Here is a 15,364-nt window from a genome sequence, read left to right on the forward strand (position 1 = left end):
GCTTGATCGCATCTGCATGAGCAGTGTGGGTGAGGTGGTGGGCACTGTTTCTTCCCAGCACAATTGTGCACTGGGCGTGGGTTTGAGTGTTTGTGGTGGAGGCTGTGGTAAGTAATAGGTTGTCTTCTGCAGTGGCCATTGCAAGCTGTGAGGCAATAGACTGGACAGCTGTGGTGCTAACTGACTGTCCTGGAGATGCCAGTGCAAATATGAACTCGTGATGTAGAGTATCACCCCACTGCCCTTCCTGCATGTAACCTACCTATGTAACACAAGGGCCCACATAGCTTATGAAGTGGGCCCGCACTTATGCTGTCAGATTTAGTCTTAAGGTTCACATAGTTAGTGCAATTAGGTATCAGGGAAGTTGCTGCAGGAAGAGAAAAAACTGGAGGATTCTGAAACCAGAACTGGAATATTGGATTATAAAACAAGCCAATCCTGTGATTGTGTAAAGCCTGCGGAAGAAGCTTCCTGCTTAGATGGATATAAATCTAACTGAAGTGAACGAGCAACAAGCTACTGTCAGTGGGAGCAGAATGAATTTGATGAAAATTGGAATTGAGAAAGGGTGTTTATTTTGTGGTTTGCTGTGGGATTTATTTTCTTTCACTGCTTTGGGCTACCTTCTTTGGGGGAATGGCCCATGCACACCTGCTTTGTTTGCCAAATGTGTCTCTCTTGTCTCTAATGCACACAGAGTAATTGGCAAGAACACATAGATATTTAGTGGCAAGAAATGAGGGCATTTCATCCAGAAGCAAAATATCTGTGAGGCGCAAAGCTGGATGAGGAAAATCTTGTGCTTAGAAGCTGCTGCCCTTTTGACTCTGCCTTGTTTGTGTTAATATATGGGTGGAGAAAATGATGCAACTATTTTTTGATCCCTTCTTCCTGGACTGGTAAAACCACTGAGTGATTATGTAAACCACTAAACTATGGAACAAAATTCTCTTGGCAACAGAGCACGCTAAGAAATTGCAGCTTGGCACCCTTATCCCCTGGATCTCCTCTGTTCTCCTCTTGCATCAGAACCAACTGGGCTGGCGCCACTGTCTTCCAGTGCTCTGATCCAGAAGGCTTGCTGGATCTGGTCCATGCATTTCAACAGACTAACTGCTGTGCCTGGTAAAAGGCCTGAGTTTAATTCTGTTTCACCTCATTTGTCGTTTATTTTATTATATTAACCTCTCAAAGAGAAGCTTTTGTACGCATCAAACTGTAACCACAAACCAAAGCCTGGCTTTAAATATAAAGGTCTAACTCTTCAGGGAGGAAACTCCTGTTTTCCCTAGGCTAATTTGCAGGGTGTGAACGGATACTGGGAAAGCACCACTCCGTATTAACGCTTTCTTTACCTGTGTTTATTCCCCAAGTGATGCAATAGCTGTTGTGTGATAGCTTGTTGGCTTTATAGATTTAAGCTCTGATAAAGGAACTGCAGATCTGTCAAAAATACCCCAAACTACCCTCCTCTTCCTTAAGAGAAGTTTCATGCATTTGCTTGAAATTCTTGCTGCTCGTGCATCACAGATTACAAAGGATGAAGCAAGTAGGGAAGATCATCTGACCCGCTGATGCAGAAAAGGGGCTGGGGATGCTTTTGAAGAATACTTTTTCGTTATGCAGAGCTGCCTTGTCTAGATCACACTCCACTTCTTTGAAACCCCTGGAAACCTCATGATGGGCTCTGGGTTGGACCTGGAGTGGTTTATTGTGATAGCGCTAACTGGAATTCTTCATGCCTTTGTATGTGTGCCTCATGGCATGCGTTATCTTCTGGGCAGCAGCTGCTGATTTAACCTACACTTGTCAAGTTCATAGGACCAAGGTAATCATCTGTAGCAGTCAGTCCCTTCTTCAGCAAACTGTGTGGTTGGGAAGCCCAGCGGGTAGTTGCCAGGGCCTGTCTGCTCTCCAGTATATGGTGGCTGAGAGGTCAGGTTCCTGGACGAAAAGTTCATCTTGCAGTCCACGTCCCATTGTCCCTACAGCATTCACTTGAATTCTGCAAGAGTCCCAATCCATGCTGTTTCCACTGTTTCATGTAAAGGGTCTGGGCATTCAGGAATCCACTTTTTTTTCCCCTCCTTCCTGTGACACAGATACTACTTGCTGCTTTTAACAAGGCTAAGGTGAACTTTCTGTGCATCTAATCAGCCTCTAACCTGTACAACACTGTAGAGCTGTTTTGTGTTGCGTACAACAGTCTGTATCTATGGTGTGCCCTGGAAGCCACAATGTGTGTGGTATGTTGGGTTTGGTTTGCTGCCTGCCCTACTGTTAATACCATTGCAAGCTGATTTTTCAAGGGGTAGGAGAAAATATTTCACTTCTGACCACTGTCTGTGGGACCTAGGAGTTGTTTTCTCATGACTTCTTGGAGGGCTGTGTATCTGCAACACTCAGACCAGAGAATAAAAGAGGATCTGCTGTCTGCCAGCACTGGGGTGTCCCTAGTACTTATTGTACATTCCCCAGATGTTTTGTCCATTTTAAAAAATTAATCTAGTAATTCCCTCCTCCTGAGAGAAGAGCTTTCACTTTAGCCAAAGTGATTGTGGGAGAAATAGCCGAACCTCCGTGTGTGTTTCCCTTAGGGGTCCATTTCTGCTAAACGTGTGCTAGATGTGGTGGGTGGCAGGGCTGTGTTGCCAAAGTCAGAGGGCCTTGCCAGCAGTTTTTTCACGCTTTGTTTCCTTCTTCCCCTTAAATCAATGAGAGGATGGACCACCTCACCTGGCTGCCACGTCAGCCAGTTCATTTGTGCCAAACACACCTTGTGCCTTTACCATGGGCTCTGCCCTGCCTGCCCTGTGTCCCCACGGTGTCTACCTTTCTGAATGCCGCAGTACTTGTCCCCCTCCTCTCCCTCCTTCCCCTTGCCTACTGGTGGGACGTTGCTCTGTTCCCAATCTGCAGGCAGCTCCACTAGGACAAGCTCTAGCTGCTTCCATCTTGCTGTGTGGATCCACAGCAGCCTTCCTGTACAGGGAGGGGAAACCTCTAGTTCCAAGCAGAAGACTTAAATGTAATATTGAAATAAAAACCTTTTTCTTCTGGGGTTTTCTCTTGCTCTGGAAAACAGCTTCTAAAGCAGCTGTTTGAGTTAAATATGTCCTGGGACTCCGCTGCTGTCACCGAGTTTGAGAAGACCCTTAAGCACAAAATGCGCGTGGAGATCCTGTGGAAATCACTGATGTCAGAGCAGCAACTAGAGCAGCGACAGCATATGCAAGTCATGTATTTGCACGACAATGTCACTAAGCAGTGTTCACCGTCACTTTAACAGTTCAGTATTAAATTGTTGATGCTTTTTTCTCCTGTTTCCTTTTTCTAATGTTTTGCTGAAGAAAAGGTAACTATTTATTTTGGCAGAAATATACCTTCTAATAAAAACTTTCTCAATATATTTACCTGGCTGTGGTAGGTTGCTTGCCTTGCCATTTAAAGCTTTATTAAATAATTTTTGAATGCACTGTATGATGTGGGTTTGTTTTGCTGGGCCCTACCCCATTTATCCTGTTCTAAATCCTCAGGGTAAACGTGCACCGGCATGCAATGAACTAGGGCACTGTCCTAAAGGTGAAAAATTGTGCATTTTGGTCCAGTTCTGACTTCCCTGAGCTGAAATGCCCCAAACGATACTGGTCTCTGCTCTCTTCTGTTGGAGTTTCTGGGTAGACCCTGGTTTCCAAGAGGAAGCGAGCACCATCTTGGGGGAGCTGCAGGTGAAAGGTTTAGTTAAAAAATCATTCACAAATTTAAAACTTCCCCAATCCAGGGGCATCTCGGGGAAACTGATCCTGTCTCTTACACCTTGTTTTACCAGTTGGTGAGAGAGATGATCTCAGCTGTTGTGCATCTGTCTATTTCAGTTGGACAACGAGGTCTTCCTGGGTTAATCTCCAGCTGGGGCAAAGGGAAAGGGTCAGCCCTGGGGCTTGGGGAAAGCCCGGGGCTCTCCTTGGTGCAAGCCCGAGGCATGCATCCCACCACTGCTACTGCTGGCTGGAATCCCCAGGGAGAGGGAAAACGACACCACACGGCTGGGGTTTGTTGCTGCAGGTGCGGCTGGGCTCGGGCTCTTTTTTTTTTTTTTTTTTTCCCTTTTTCCAGCCTTGACAGCAGTGAAGTGTAGAAGGATGCTTTGTGTGCTATCACAGGCACAAGTGCTGTAATTAATGTTACAGCATGCAGCTGATAAAGCAAACAGCTTTTTCGCTGCTAATGACAGCAAAAACCAAACATCCCAACTGGGTGCCGTTAGTCGCTGAAGTCGATCTTTCTTCCATAAATCAGCCGGGCGATGCCCGCAGCTCTGCCGGGGGAGCGGCTGCGCCAGCCCCAGCCTGCGGGGTGGCGTCTGCCGGGGGATGTCTGGGGTTCTGGGGGGGAGCCTTGCTCCCCTTCCCTGAGTGGGGAGGCGGCGGCCCCGCTCCCGGGCCGGCCCGGCCGCACGGCGGGCTCTCCCTCGCCCGCCCGCTCATTTCCGGGTCGGGGCCGCCTCCAGCGCTAACGGCGGCTCCGCTCGCCCGTTCCCCCGGGACAGGGCGGCTGCCGGTGCCCGCTCCGCTCCCCCTGTGCCTCAGCCCAGGTAAGCGGTGTGAGGGGCTCCCCGCGGCGGGGCGGGCTGGGGGCGCGTTGCCGCTGGGGACGGGTTCCCCCAGCGGGGCGGCTGCCCCCCTCCTGCCGTTGTGTGCGGCCCTGGGCGCCGGGCAGGACCCCTCAGGGGCAGGACCCCGTCAGGGGCCCGAGCCTGCGGCGAGCAGCCGATGAGGACCCGGCCGCCGAGGTGTCGGGGAGCGGCCGCCCCACCGAAGGGCTGTGGTGGTGCCTTCGCCCTCGCCTCGTCGGCTTCCCTCGTCCCTCCCCTGCGGCTGTGGGGAAAGGGCAGTGGAGGGCCGGTGGGGCTCTGCGTGCTGGGGGGTCCTCACCTGCTGAAAGCGACGCACCTGCCTCGTCCCCAGCTGTCGGTGGTCCCTTGCTGGCAAAGGACGGATATGGAGGATCCACGTTCCTGTACAAAGCTGCCTTCTCTACCACACTCTGCTCAGAGACGTAGCTGCGGCCGTGGCTGTGGGATTCAGAGCGCTGCCCTGGTAGGGTCTGGGCTGGGGAGCTGCTGTCCCTTCTGCTGTCTCCCCTCCTCTGTTGCTCTGAAGTCTGCAGGCTTCTTTGAGATGAAGTCCAGGGGCTTTGGCCTTGTGCACTGGACCTGAATGGAGATCTTTTAATTTCTCATTTTTTTCCAGCGCCTTCTGCTCAGGGAATGTTCTTTCTTACCCCGATCCAGGGGCAGATGATGCTGCACATCAAAGATGCCATGGGTCCGTATGGCAGCTGTGTTAGTGCTGCTTCTCCTTCTCTTCGGAAGGAAAAAATACCAGAGTTTTCTCTCTCCTAAGACCGCAGTGTCTTTCTCTTTAACATCCTGTGTGTGTGGGATGCACTTCAGTGAACTTGTGTATTGAACCTCAGGTCCTTCCTGTAGGGCTTCCTGAAAACAGCCAAAGGGAAAAGAGGCCAGCGATTGCCAGCCTTGGACACAGGGGCTCAGGAATATCCTGAGGATGCGGGATAATCCAAATGGAGCTTGCTTGTTTAGGGATGACCCACTGAGTCCTTGCTTATTCTGATGGAGATGATGGCAGTTGTGCATCAAGGGGCTCTCAGAAAACTGGTAACTTACAGCCTTGCCTTACCCAGTTTCAGGGTCAATTGCATCTTATTTTTCATGTTCTAGAGCTATATTTATTTCTGAGGATCATATAAGCAGGTATATACAGATTAATATATATCTATACATCTCCTGAAGGCTATGGGAATTGCTTTTCTAGATCAAACAGATAATTAGTCTAGTCTGTCCTTTCACTCGTCGCCCATTCAGGTGGTCAAGAGGAGGTTCTGAGAAACTGCAGTGGGCTGGAGTAGAGGAATTCTCTTTGCCAGAGCATCCTACTGCACAGAGACTGATGAGAGACCTGAGGGGTAAAATTTTAGGATTCTTCATAAGATGGTATAAAACCTCTCCAAAGCTATCTTGCTGGGCAAACAATGTTGTTCTCATTCTTCAGAGCATTGCTCTCTTGGTCCCTCTGCTGTGGGGTAAGTTGGGTAGCATAAACTGTTCAACTGGGAAGTCTGTTTTGTCTGTTTTGGATGTTTTGTCAAATAGGAAGATTTCCACCCCCCACCCCAATTTGATGCATCTAACAAATCAAGACCCTACCATCTACTGGTCTGAAGATTGTATTGCAAAGGAGGACTTGACATGGGGCTGTCTTTAGCAGCACACAGACAGTGCTGCTGTTACTCGTGACTTTGCCAGGCAGCCTCAGAGAATAAACTAATGGGATGAGGACAATTGGCAGTAACCTAAATCATATGGGCACAGTTCCATGCACAATGTTCTTCACGGTCAGAGAGCTTTGCAGCTATTGATCCTTACGTACAATAAACTAGGTTTGGTTTCCATAATACAGACCATGTTAGTCACCATCTAAATCTTTTTGATCCGATAAGGCTGCTCAGGGGACTGAATCCACCCACCTCTCCTCACCTGCACGCAGGAGCTCATCTCAGATTTAAAGAGAGTGACAAGAAACTTCAGCTGTAGCAAATGTGTTGTCTTCCACTGAGCAGAGCAGCATCTTCCCTGTTCCTGCCAGACACCTTTGCTTGCTGTCCACATAAAGTCTGCGGTGGAAATACTTGGTTTACTTGGAACGTCTGAATCTTGAATGATCCGTTTCATTGTCGCATCAAAAGAGCAGAACTGCAACCATTAGCAAGACTTTCTGTCCTTTGCCACTGTGTGTCCTTTGAGGTATTGATAGCCTGGCAGCTTGAAAGGGAAATGCTGTTGATGTTCTGATTACCCCTCTTAAAATATTTTTCTAGCAGTGTTCTCTTTTCCCTATCCTGCATTCTAAATATTTAATTTCTTGCTGATGCTGAGAAGGATTTCCCTATGCATGGACCTAATTGCACATTTTGCTAAGCAAATCTGACCTCTGCAGCTGTGCAAGGAGCACTGGGGTGGGTTCACTGAGTATTTCCTGTGTGCTTCTGCTGTTGCCAGCCCTAGGCTTTTAAAAACCATCAGCCAGACATTAAAAAAAACCAACCAGTGCCATGGGATAACATAAGTGTTTGGTTTGGGTTTTTTTTTAATTATGTACTTAATTTGCTTTCTCATGCTGATTTCTGATTGTCTTGGAGACTTCTGCGTGTCTGTATAAGCTACCAGAAATCCTTGAATTTCAGTATTTCACTTGACTGCAGGACCTAGGGGCCTCAAGTGGAATAATGAATGTTGTAAGTTTTGGGAGAAGACGGTGCCAAACATCAGGTTAATAGCTGGTTGAGTATAGGTTGAGGTACTGTGAACTTTCAAGTGAAGTCTGGAGCCATGGTGGGCTTTCCTCTGCTGCATTTGGATTGGGGTAACATGATTGGGAAATACTGTGGACTTCTTAACCACGTGGTTTTTTCTTCACCATGTGTTACAGAGTGCTAAAGCAGGAACAAATACTGTCTTGTGCTCTTAGAGACTGTAAATTTAATCCTTGGTTTGTTTTGGAGGAAATGGGGTATGGTACAGTGCTCTCATCTGGTTGGTGTAACTGGAGGAAAATTTGTCAAGTAATAAGATTGAGAGCCAAGAGGCTTGTAGCATCCCTGCTTTCTGTCCAGTGAAGTATGTGATTGCAGTTAATTTAGCACAGATGTCATCTGAAGGAGGAGCTGTTGTCCTGCTTCTGTAGTTTTAATCTCTCTGCTGGTACATGACTTCGAATCACTTCTCTGCGCCAGCTAATGGCCCCATCTATGCAGAAGGGACTGCCTGGTTCAGAAGGATGTTTGAGGATTACATATGACTGAAAGCCCTGCAGGAAAGGTTTGTGTTCTGAGAATAGCAGGAGACCTCTAAAAATCTGACTGGGAGTCCTGAACCTGCTGACATCTACTGTGGTGGTCTAGCACTGTCTGGGCACGGGGCTGGCTGAGCTTGTGATGCTGGTAAGAACCTGGCAGATGCAAAGATGTCACTGTTCACAGCGGATGATGTATCCTGAGCTGAGGCAACCTGCCTTTCTGAAGAGATGAGAGTATGAATAAGGGGAGAGTTCTTAAGACCTATACTGCAGCTTTTTAAAAGAATTAACCTTTAGCATGTGTGCTGGATGAAGGTTAAACAACACAATGAAGGCCTGAAAAATGTTGAGTCCCATTGTTGTAGCTGTGCAATCAAGGTAACAGTATCTAGCTGTTTATTGCTTCCGATCTCAAGCTCTTCAAAAGAATAACAAGCAGGATATCTGCAGACCTTTGGAGGAGTAGGACTGGTATCTATATGGTGTTAAAAATAAAATTGTGGAATGTCTAAATGTGTCATGTAGGCTATGGAAAGCAAACCTTTGGGGAAAAATCCAGCTATGTCTGGGTATAGCTAGGTGAGTCCAGCCTCTGGAAAAGGTGGGTTAGAAGCAGACAGCAGGCTTGCAGGCTAGCTGTAAGCCCTTAGCTGGGCATGGCAGGAGCTTAGGAGAGGTGCAGGTGTGGGAAGGCACATCTAATGAGTAATACAGGAAAGCTTGGTAGCCCTCACTGTTACAGTAGCTGAATACCTCTCCATCTCATTCAGCAAAACATCTCTGAGTAAGAGTAGTGGTGCTTTTGTCTGCCTCAGTTTCTCCTCTGTAAAATGAAGAGGATGAAACCAAGCTCATCTCCAGCTGGTAATTTAAGCTGTAGGTGACCTCTAAGTTGACGGCATGATGGATGGTGAAGTTTTCTCTCTGGACAAATGGTCTGACTTCCTGTAAAATAAAATTGACTGGCTTATTTATTGGCAAGGACTAGCAATGCTGTACTGTCCCCAGGGAAGGTGAACTCTATGCCTATGCTAGCAGCTGAGGCGAAGGTGAGATGAGATGTATAAGTATTGCTGAGTCTTATTTTCCCCATAACTCTTGCTTGTGGACTACACGCTCAGTTGTTTGGGGTGGGACAGGCAGGCCAGCAGAGCCATCCCACTCTTGTGTGAATCGCTGCAGGCTGAACCTCCTGGTCTCTGCCCAGCTCCCCTCCTTGGCAGGTGCAGAGCTGCTGAGCTTTGCCCAAGAAGGAAGATGAGCATCATACATCGCTTAGATAAGATAAAGCATGACCAAATCTTTGTTACCCTTGGCAGGTGTGGCTAGGTGCTGTCTGGGATTTGTGCAGTTCTGAGGAATAGTCAGGTATTGCAGCTGTGGGGAGGGTTGCAAAGCCTCTTTAAGATCTGGAGACTTGATGCTGGAGCCCAGAAGGGAAGGTGGGTGCACCCCAAGGGACGGTGACAGCAAGGGCATGAGGGGTATGAGTGAAGGAACAGCCCACCTGGTAAGCCTGGAGGTAGAAGTACTTCTGCTGTGTGTTCCTATGCCTGGGTCCTGCTGCAGACTCTCGGGTTGATGGTGCTCCATGAGTAGCTCCATCAGCTCAATGTCTGCTGAGCAGGTGCCCTGGTGTCTAGCAGGGCTGAGGACCTCTTCAGCAGCAGCGCTGCCAGAGCTTCTCTCTTCACCTATCAGGTTTTTGAAGTTCAAAGGTGTCTGTTGTCTTGAACTCTGCCCTTCTGTCTGAGATCATGGGAACTAGGAAAAGAATTCAGATTTATTCAGGGGAAAAGGACACTTGTGAATGCCCCCACAAATGTACATGTTTTTTCCATTGCACGCTTTGCTCTTGTGCTTGAGAGCTGCCTTCCCTCCTCCTTACCCTCTTTGCCTCTTCGGGGAGTTGGCAAGATCTCTGCTCTACCTTTCCTCCCCCCCAGATGCATAGCCAGAAGATTAATCCTCTGCTCCAATAAAGATGCACAAACCCCTTTGATTTAATGTGTTTCCTATGGCACAAAAAGAGTCTTTTCCTTCCCATGCAAATCTGGTTGCTCAGTCAAAGCTGCTAAATGCAAATAGACCACTTGTAGCTGTTCTCTCAGGGAAGATTAACGTGGGCTTTATGTAAAGCATGAAGATAAGACCTCAGGAGCTTGGAGAACAGAGCAGTACGCAGATTTGTGCTGGAGAGAGGTCAGCATGGCTGTAGCTCATTCACAACCTGTTTCCAGACTTGAGGTGGGATACTAGGCAGGGGGATATTTCAGGTTGTCAGAATCAAAGAATTGAGCATTTATAGAAAAGGATTAAGAGTTGCTAGTTATGGGTGTGTGTGGGTTGGTTGTTCTCTCCCCTCTCTCCTTACCACCTTCCTGCTGCAATCAAGTGCAGAATCGGCACTGACTGTGATTTGGTGACTCAACTCATTCTGACGCCTGGGTCCCTTTCCTCTATTCAGGTTGGGCAAATAACATTCAGCCTGTCATCATACTTGAGAGCTCTCGCTATTGCCCTAAATATGAGGAGCTGTAATGATGCTTACATTGGCTTAATCCAATTAGATCTGAAAGTCCACTTCTCTGAAAAAAGTAAATGTTGTGTGCGGGGGCTGGTATTCAAGTGTCTTTACTAAATCAAAAACCTTTTCGGCATTGGTGGATGAAGCATTTTTCTTTTAAACATGTACTATTAAATACACAGGATGTGCAGTATGGTTGAATTAGCATTACTATGGGAACCATAACTTTTTGCATTTCCTGACCTTTATCCAAGTAATGCTAAGGATTTATTAATGTGGCTCCAAAATGCTATTTATTTTTTTGTGTTTGATAGGCTTTTTTGTTCTGGTCAGTACTAAGAGAGGCTTTATAAAGTACCCCAGGAGGAGTTTAGAGACAGGACAGGCTGCGAGGTGCAGAAGAGCAGTTTGCTCCCTTTTTTGTGCTGTTCTAGGAGCATCCCAGCGAGACCATGGTTCAGTGTTAAGCATCGCCTTTGCAGCAACAGTAAATAAAATGGTGAGTAAACTGTCTCACTCAGAGGCAAGTAACTCACTTGGTCTGCATTTGTTTGGGTTTATTTGCCTCAGCTACACAGCCAGAGCCTGTCTCAAAGGATGTGTGGTTCTGGGGCTGAGGTGAAGCTGAGCCAGTGAGGAGTGGAGAGGTGGTAGTCCTGGTCTGAGAGGAGCAGAGCTGCCCTCCAGCAGCATAGAGCCCTCCCAGACAGCTCGGAGGATCTTGCTGGCTCTGTTAAACCTGTGTTAACGACAAGTACGATGGCTTGTAGTAGCCTTCATTTTTTAGTCTGGGGTTTGAAATAACCATCTTAAAATACATGGGGAAGGACCCACCTTTACCTTTGCTTTCTGCAGGTCCCATTTTCATTTGCTGCTGGGAGGATGGGGCTATTTGTAGCTCCTTTGTTTGCAGGTTGATGAGGTCTTTGCTCTTCAGATACCAGCTGGAGTCTTCTCAGTGGGAACTGGTAGAAGAGTGGTTTTTGTTCTCTGTAGAGGCTGGGCTTGCCCACTCGTGACTTGTATGGCAAAGCTTGTTTGCTGGGCAAATATTATCCTTGAGGGCTGACACGAAGAGGCTTGTGGCACGGGGGTGAGCGAAGGGGACAAAACTATACCAGGTATGCCTGCCAGGGTCTCAACATTTTCTTTTTTCCTTTGTCAGCTTCCAAGAAGTCCTCAGCCCTAACTAGTGGGAGCTGAGACAGCTGAAGGCAACTCCATGCTGGCTGGAGGCCCTGAAGCTGCCATGGAGTGACAAATCCCCATCAGCATTTCCAGCTGTCAGCAGGCTGGGGTGGCTTTGCTTCCTTTCAGTGGTGCTGTGGGATAGAAGGGTGCTTTGATCAGTGGCAAGAGTAGAGGGTGGCACCTCTGGCTGCTTTAGTGAGAAAGTCCTGGGGTGTGGGGTGTGTTTTACAGTGCGTTGGAAAGATGATCCTTGCAGTGTCATCTTGTGCTTTACTTCTTTTTTTTTTTTTTTTTTTCCTAAGCTCTCTGCACTTCTCTTTGTGAAACAGGTTGCCACCTATGTAAAAGTGGAATTAAACTTGAGGCAGGGTTCACAGGGGTAGTTTTCAGCCCTGCCCTTCTTGAAACTGGATGTGAGATAGGCAGCGAGCTACCTACAAGCACAGCTAGAGCTTCTCAGGAAAGGTAAATTCAGCACGAGATGAGGGATCATCTGCTTTCTTACCACTTCTTCCCCTCTTGCCTAAGGCAGCTCAGAAACAAGCCCTTCTCCTACACAGCCGTGTGCGAGGCAGGATTACAAGGAATTTACCTTGGGAGCTTAATAGCAGGTTTTCTTGTGCTGCTTTCTGAACTGATGGCTACTAGCCGATGTTGGAAAGGGGATGCATAGGGAGCATTGCAAACCACACCTCCTGGCTTGGACCTGCTCTGATACTGTATTTACAGTGGCGGTGTTTGTTCTCTGCTGGTTTTTTTTGCTGTGGAAGATACTGCTGGTTCCAGGGAAGGGGAGCAATACTGGCCTGCCACTCAAGGTATTCGGGGACACCTGCAGAGTGAGAACATGAGGTTGTGTAACAGGGTGGAGGGGAGGGAAGAAAGTATCTCTCTCCTGGGCAAGGAGTTATTTGAGTAGAAGGAAGTCTGAACAAGTTTGTGAGTTGCTGTGTCTCAGCAGAGTTTCTCCTTAGGAACTTTCTGTTCTCACTTCCTGCTTTTGCTTTAAAGCAGCAGAGTAGAAAAGGGACAGAGACTCAGTGCAGACGCATTGTATATCACTGCAGAAAACAGTTCTTATTCTCCTGATGGAAGGGGGAAAATTTATTGATTGGTTTCCAAGAGCTGGAGGTGCTTAATTAACAGATGGTTAATGCTTCAGTTTGGATCACCCAATGTCTTTGCAAATGTTGAACTGAAGAAACTTGCTCTCAGTTCTGATGCGGTTCTGCAGGTCGTTTAACTAGTTCTAGTAACCCATTGATCTGGGAAACTACTGATTTAAAGTAACAGCTGCAATGGCTACATTTTCAAAAGTAAAGGGTGAAAAGTACGTACCTAAAATATATGGGATTGTGATGTTTTCCTATGAGATGGATGCCTTGAGCTGGTAAAATTAAAAACTAAGGATTTTCTGCTCCATTCTTTGTGAAGACTTAGAAAATTTTCTTTAAAAATACTTGTCAGGAAGTTTTCCACTCTCTCATAATAATACCTATTTCCACACCACCACCACCCCCCTCACACCCCTGCAGTTTTCTGTAATCCTACAGCAGTGTTGTCAAAGAGGGGAATATTTTCCCCATAGTAATTTCACCTTTCACAGAACAGTTGTAGAAGTTGAAAAAGGCACGTCTCAGACAGCATCTGCTTCCAAGTTTGCTTCAAACGCTATTCCTTACATTGATTGCTCCTTGCACTAAGCAGTACCTGATATGCAGGGAACATGTGCCCTTCAGTTGCACACATTATCCTGCTTTGTAGAGGAGCAGCTCAGGGCTTGTGTCTGCTCAAAACATAATTTGTTTTTTTGTCTTGTAGAAATCTGAGGCTTTTAGTATTTTGTTGTGATTGTCCTCCCAAATGAGGAAGGGAGAGGATATTTCTGATGTCTTACATGAGATCCTGGAATTCTTGGACATTCAGACCTATCCTCTCTTCTTTAGGGAGAGGGTGTGTTGACTCCCTGGATCCAAGACTTCACCTGTGGCCCCACAATGGTCTGACAGCCAAGAGGTATCTTTACTCAGTGCATAGGTTTCATCCTTATCCAGTGCACAGAATAGACCTTTTCAGGAAATGTATTTTGCATAGCACAGCCAGCATCGCCTTAGCTCACAGGAAGGGATGAATCTTTACCTTTACACCCACTGTTAGGGTTGATCCTTAGCTGAGAATTAGCCAAGTGTCATGCACCTGTGCACATGGCCATTTTCATCTCTGTGAGGCAGAGAACAGGTTAACAGTCGTCTTGGAAATTGGCTTCACCCAGCTGCCTCAGCTCTGTTTGTTGTTCTAATAGCATTTGCAGAAAGGTCAAACTGTCCATGAGTCCCATACCGTGGCTCCTGGGCAAAACCAATACATCACCAGCCACAGAGAGGCTTCTCCAGGGAGTTGTGGCCTAGAAATCCTCTCCATACTCATTCCTACTTGCCAGTCTCTGCAAACTGTTTTTGTCCTTTAAGTGCATCTTGCAGATTCAGAGTAGTGAGGTAAAGTTTCTCCCTATGGTCCCAAAAAAGATTTGGAGGTGGATCACTCTGTCCAGTTCTCAGGAGACTAGAGGTGAATTTCCTGGAATGAGGAAAAGATGGTTGAACTTCATGCATTCCCTCTGCAGTTGTAAGCCTCTGGATAAGGAAGTTTCAAGTGCTGCAGAGAACTTGCTGGCTCAGCTGGAGAAGAAATCACTGTCTATCACGTGTTTAGTAAGCAATGTGAGTGGGTGCTTCACCAAAAAGTTTCCCCTTTGAAAGGGGATTGGGTGGTCTGATGTTCTGGTTTGGTATGTGCATGTGTGTGGTGGCAGAGCTATTTGAGGACAACAGAAGGCTATGAATTTTTGTTTGTATGAGGTTGATTTCAAGATCAAGGATCTTGATCAACAAAGATAAGACTCTTGCCCCACTTCTGTGAACTTACACCTGTGGTGCTCCAAGTGAGATGGGATTGTTGCAGAATTTTTAGCCTTTGTGCAAAGGGGGCACTGAAGCAGCTGAGGAAACCTTGCAGCTGGCCAGAAGGGGCTTGAGCTCATGACAGTGGGTGGCTGTTGGGAAATGTAATGAAGAACTGACAGAACAAGATTAGGAGCCTGCTAGAAGCAGCAGTCTACACCTTTCTCATGCAGCATCCTGAGGTTGCATGGCAGAGAGGTCATCCTCCACAAAGCTAATGTCAGTTGTTTCCCTCTTTTGTAACAGAGGTGAGAACAAGAGAAAGAATGCCAGGTGGTGGTGGTGTGGTGTGTGTGACTGACTTAAACAGTGACTCTGCTGGACAAGTGCGCACAGGTGACAGCAGCCCAGGAAGGTTCCTGCTGAGGTCAGACAGTGTGCGTGGCTGTCAGAGAGAGATTCTGCTTCGTGTTGGAATGGAAAAATCTTTGTTCTGTTATCACGAAGACAGTTAGAATCTGAGGACTCAAAGGGAGGTCTGAGTTGAGTTTGGCACCCAAGTTATGGGTCTGATCACAGTGATAGTTGTGGGAAAAAGCCTGACCTTTGGCCGTTGGAGTATGAAGTCCAGTTCATAGGACTGTCCTTGGTGAAAATGCAGCACATGCTGTTGTCCTTTTGGTAGAAGACTCCATGTACTTTGAGGGTGGTTCCTGCTGATGAGGAAGAAGCCTCTGTTCGTGCTGAGGAACAGCCAGGCTGAACTGGCACTGTGTCTCCAATAGCAGCTAATGGCAGATACCCTCGTCTTCCCAGCATAAACATGTAACAATACTTTCCTAATATATTCTTTTGGCTGTTTGAGG

At 47.2% G+C, this 15,364-nt stretch overlaps 1 protein-coding gene and 1 long non-coding RNA gene across 3 annotated transcripts in view; one reads left to right on the forward strand and one right to left on the reverse strand.

Moving 5' to 3' along the window:
* Nucleotides 1-2,870: 2,870 nt before the first annotated feature.
* Nucleotides 2,871-5,472, reverse strand: LOC142057780 (uncharacterized). The gene is made up of 2 exons (XR_012660750.1): nt 4,938-5,472; nt 2,871-3,725 (listed from the first exon to the last, which is right to left on the reverse strand). It is a non-coding gene; the product is annotated as an uncharacterized LOC142057780 (long non-coding RNA).
* Nucleotides 4,501-15,364, forward strand: part of CRACR2B (calcium release activated channel regulator 2B) — a 48,912-nt gene continuing 38,048 nt past the window's right edge. Inside the window, exon 1 of one of the 2 annotated variants that reach the window (XM_075094468.1) lies at nt 4,501-4,597. The gene's annotated coding sequence lies outside the window, so the exon portion shown is untranslated. Of the gene's footprint in view, nt 4,598-5,032; nt 5,103-15,364 lie in introns of those variants that run through there. The other variant, XM_075094469.1, reaches the window with a different exon arrangement.

Source organism: Phalacrocorax aristotelis, chromosome 5, assembly GCF_949628215.1.
Source record: "Phalacrocorax aristotelis chromosome 5, bGulAri2.1, whole genome shotgun sequence".
Taxonomy (NCBI): Eukaryota; Metazoa; Chordata; class Aves; order Suliformes; family Phalacrocoracidae; genus Phalacrocorax; species Phalacrocorax aristotelis.